We start from the raw sequence: 5085 nt of genomic DNA on the forward strand, positions 1-5085 counted from the left end.
GATAGGCAATTTAGTTGATTTAGGCAATTACATTTATTATCCAATTTTATTTGATTTGTTTTATTTCTTTTCTTTTCTCTCAGGTGCCTAACCTGGTATATGACCAGAATAAGGCTAGAAGAAGAAATCTTGGACTGCGATCCAGAGATAGATAAAAATCTGAGAGCCATTAGGAGGGAAAGGAAACACTAAGAGCACAATCAAGAAGATCCTGAAATTCCAACCATGGTCAATAATAATGGCAGGCCAAGACTCTTAAGAGACTATGGAGCTCCATCTGTCCAAGGATTTTAGCCCAGTGTCACAAGACCCACAGTGGAAGCCAATAACTTTGAGTTAAAACTAGCATAGCTTCAAATAATTCAACAAACCCAGTTTGGAGGTTCACCAATAGAAGATCCACACTATCACCTCCAGTGCTTTCTTGCCCTTTGTGACACATTCAAGATGAATGAAGTTTCTGATCAAGCCATAAGACTCAGAGCATTCCCATTCTCTCTTCGAGACAAAGCAAGGAAGTGGTTACTTTCTTAACTAGCTGGAATGTTCGCCACTTGGGAAAACCTCTCACAAGCTTTTCTAGCAAGGTATTTCCCACCTACAAAGACTACAAGATTGAGGCTTGAGCTCAACACCTTTAGACAAAAGGAAGGTGAATCACTCTATGATGCATGGGAAATATATAAGGACCTGCAGAGGGAATGTCCACACCATGGCATAGAGGATTGGCTCCTAGTGCAAAATTTCTATAATGGGTTAGTACCCTCTACAAGGAGCATAGTAGATTCGACTGCAGAAGGTGACCTAATGGAGAAAACAGTGACACAAGCACTTGAACTTCTAGAGAGGGTTGCATATCATAATTATGAGTGGTCAAATGAAAGAGGAAATGCAAGGAGAACAGCAGGAGTCCTGGAAGTGGATGCCCTAAGCATGATAAATGCTCAATTTGATCAGCTCACAAAGAAACTTGATAGAATGCAAGCCAACACAGTTGGTATAAATAGTCATCATAAGGATAGCTATGGAGGAGGATACATGAGTTTAGAATATAACAGCTTCAATGAACCTCCCACAAAACAGATGAACTATGTCAATAACGAGGGAAACTTTAATCAGAGGCAGGCCAACAATCCATATTCAAACACTTACAACCCTGGATGGAGAAACCACCCAAATTTCTCATGGTCCAATTAGCAGAATCAACCGATAAACAAAAAATAGGGGTACAAACCACCAGCACCCCCTGGATTTTAGAATAGAGGCCAAAACTTTGCGCAGCCACCGTCGCCCCCTCAACCTCAGCAACCTAAATCGAAGATGACCATGGAATCCATGATGGAAGGTTTCCTAGTAGCTCAATAATAATAAAATGAATTGATTAAACAGCTAACTTCCAGAATGGACCAACTTGCTACCCATAATAAGATGCTAGAGAATTAAATTGCTCAGCAAGCAGGTTCTTCAAGTAATGCTACTGGTAAACTGCCTAGTCAACCAGAGATGAACCCAAGGGAGCATTATAAGGCAGTTAAATTGAGGAGTGGGAGAACTCTATTACAACCAGAGGAAGAACTAACAGAGGAAACCTCATAAAAATCTGAAACCCAAGTAGAGAAAAAGGTGGATGAAGCCAAGAAAGATCAGGAAGAGGAAGTAGGGAAGAAAAAGAAGTTACCAGAGCCATACCAGCCTTCCCTACCTTTTCCTCAGAGATTTCAAAAAGCCAAATTGGATAAGCAGTTTGGGAAGTTTTTAAAAGTTTTACAGAAACTTTGCATCAACATTCCCTTCACATAAGCACTCTCTCAGATGTCATCCTATGCCAAATTTCTTAAGGAAATTCTGTCAAAGAAAAAAAAGCTGGAAGACTATGAGACAGTAGCTCTAATAGAGGAATGCAGTGCCATATTGCAAAACAAACTGCTTCCAAAGTTGAAAGATCCAGGAAGCTTCTCCATACCATGCCTTATTGGCAACAAGAAAATAAACAAGGCCTTCTGCGATCTTGGGGCAAGTGTGAGTTTAATGCCTCTATCAATATGCAAAAAGCTAGAGATCGAAGAATTAAAGCCCATGACAATTTCACTACAATTGGCATATCGATCTGTTAAATATCCTGTAGGCATACTTGAGAACATCCCCATCAAAGTGGGCAAATTCTTCATTCTAGTAGACTTTGTTGTCCTTGAAATGGAAGAAGATGTTCAGATCCCTATCATCTTGGGAAGACCATTCTTGGCAACCGCTAAAGCAATCATAGACATCAAAAATGGGCGACTAACCCTCAAGGTAGGAGAAGAAGAAGTGGAATTCAACTTGTTCGACACAATAAAACACAAATTCGAACCTGACGAATGATTCAAGATTGACATAATTGACAAACAAGTTGAAGAAGAATTTCATGAGATACATCCTAAAGATCCTCTTGAAGCATGCATTGTGCACAGCTACACAGCAAATAATGAAAACATAGAAATAGCAGCCTATGCACAACAGTTGGTAGCTCATCCACCCCTACCCTTAGCTCAAGCTTCCGAGATGGAGAAGTTGAAGGAGGAACAACCCAAGGACAAGCTCCAGGAGAACGCAAAATAGGTAGAACTAAAACCTCTCCCCTCCTCATTAAGGTATGCATTTCTAGACTCAAACTCTAAATATCCTATTATAATCAATGCTAGCCTGTCTAAGATAGAAGAGAAAAATTGCTAAGAGAACTTAGGATCCATAACAAGGCCATAGGGTATAAAATAGAAGACCTAAAAGGGATTTACCCCTCGATTTGGTTGCATAGGATACCTATGGAAGAAAACAATAAACCCACTATCGAGCATCAAAGAAGACTTAACCCGAACATGAAAGAAGTAGTCAAGAAAGAAATTTTGAAACTATTAGATGCAGGTATCATATACCCAATTTCTGATAGTAAATGGGTTAGTCCAATACATGTAATTCCTAAGAAGGGTAGGACAACTGTTATTCAAAATGCAAACAATGAACTGATCCCTACTAGGGTAGTCACTGGTTGGCGAATGTGCATAGATTATAGGAAATTGAACAGTGCCACTAGAAAATACCATTTTCCTCTCCGTTTCATTGACCAAATGTTAGAGAGGTTAGTGAAACACTCTTACTTCTGTTATCTAAATGGGTACTCAGGGTTCTTTCAAATTCCTATTCACCCAGAAGACCAAGAAAATACCACATTCACTTGCCCTTATGGAACATTTGCATATAGGAGAATTCCTTTTAGTATTTGTAATGCCCCTGTTACCTTTCAAAGATGCATGATAGCTATTTTTTCTGATTATATTGAAATTATCATGGAAGTTTTTATGGATTATTTTTCTATCTATGGAACTACTTTTGATGATTGCCTAGTTAATTTATCTAAGGTGTTGCAAAGATGTGAAGAACCAAACCTGGTCCTAAATTGGGAAAAATGCCACTTCATGGTAAGGGAAGGTATAGTTCTGGAACATTTGATATCGAAAAGAGGAATCGAGGTTGATAAGGAAAAAATTGAGATCATTGAAAACATGCCACCACCAACATCAGTCAAGGGAGTGTGAAGCTTTTTGGGACATGCAGGGTTCTACAGAAGATTCATTAAAGATTTTTCCAAAATAGCTAAGCCACTTACCAACCTGTTAAGTCAAGATGTTCCCTTTAATTTTGATGAAAATTGCCTTGTCTCTTTGAACAGGATCAAAGAAGCCCTGATCTTAGCACCAATAATGCAGCCACCAAATTGGGAGCTACCATTCGAGGTGATGTGCAATGCAAGTGACTTTGTAGTTACAGCGGTGCACGGGCAAAGAAAAGATAAAAAGCTTCATGCCATTTATTATGCCAGTAAGACACTTGATGACCACAAATAAATTATGCTACCACAGAGAAGGAATTCCTAGCAGTGGTGTTTGCAATGGAAAAATTCAGATCTTACCTAATTGTGTCAAAAGTCATTGTATTCACGGATTATGCTGCCATATGGTACCTTTTAAGCAAGAAAAAGGTGAAACTAAGGCTAATTCAATGGATTTTACTCCTGCAAGAATTTGAACTTGAAATCAAGGACAAAAAGGGATCCGAAAATATAGTAGCTGACCATCTTTCCAGGCTAAAATTGGAGTATACAGGAGACTTCGAGGATTTGCCAATTGATGATTCATTTCTTGATGAGCAATTACCAGCATTCTCCCAAGCTCCATGGTATGCTGACTTTGTTAATTTTCTTGTATGCAGGGTATTGCCTCTAAACATGACTTATCAGCAAAAGAAGAAATTTTTGCATGATATGCGGTTCTATACATGGGAGGAACCTCTGCAGTACAAGAGATGTAATGATGGGCTGATAAAAAGGTGCATACTGGAAGAGGAAATAGAGAGCATTCTATACCACTACCACTCATCATTATACGGGGGACACTTTGGCACCTCAAAAATAGCAACCAAGATCTTGCAAGCAGGGTTTTACTGGCCACATTTGTTTAAGGATGTGAGATCCTTTGTGCTAGCTTGTGACCAATGCCAAAGAACAGGTAACACTTCAAGAAGGAATGAAAATGCCACTACATGGTATACTTGAGGTAGAATTGTTTGATGTATGGGGGATAGACTTCATGGGCCCATTCCCCTTTTCCCATGGAAATAAGTATATTCTGGTTGGTGTTGATTAAGTGTCAAAATGAGTAGAAGCAATAGCCACAACAACCAACGATGCTAGAGTGGTCATAAGGTTCCTTAAGAATAATATCTTCACAAGATTTGGCACACCACGAGCAATAATCAGCGATGGAGGAAGTCACTTCGAAACACTATTGAAAAAGTATGGAGTGACTCACAAGGTGGCCACACCTTATCATCCTCAAATCAGCGGCCAAGTAGAAATCTCAAACAGGGAACTGAAACGGGTTCTAGAGAAAACTATAAACCGATCCAAGAAGGACTAGTGCATGAAGCTAGATGATGCACTGTGGGCATACCGCACTGCATATAAAACCCCAATTGGCACAACACCCTTCCGACTGGTTTATGGAAAAATCATGCCATCTCCCTGTTAAACTTGAACACAAAGCTTACTAG

At 39.5% G+C, this 5085-nt stretch overlaps 1 non-coding gene across 1 annotated transcript; it reads right to left on the reverse strand.

Moving 5' to 3' along the window:
• Positions 1–612: 612 nt before the first annotated feature.
• On the reverse strand, positions 613–719 carry LOC131170966 (small nucleolar RNA R71). Its single transcript, XR_009141726.1, has one exon. It is a non-coding gene; the product is annotated as a small nucleolar RNA R71 (small nucleolar RNA).
• Between the last annotated feature and the right edge of the window lie 4366 nt (positions 720–5085).

The sequence above is a fragment of the Hevea brasiliensis genome, chromosome 11 (assembly GCF_030052815.1).
Source record: "Hevea brasiliensis isolate MT/VB/25A 57/8 chromosome 11, ASM3005281v1, whole genome shotgun sequence".
Taxonomy (NCBI): Eukaryota; Viridiplantae; Streptophyta; class Magnoliopsida; order Malpighiales; family Euphorbiaceae; genus Hevea; species Hevea brasiliensis.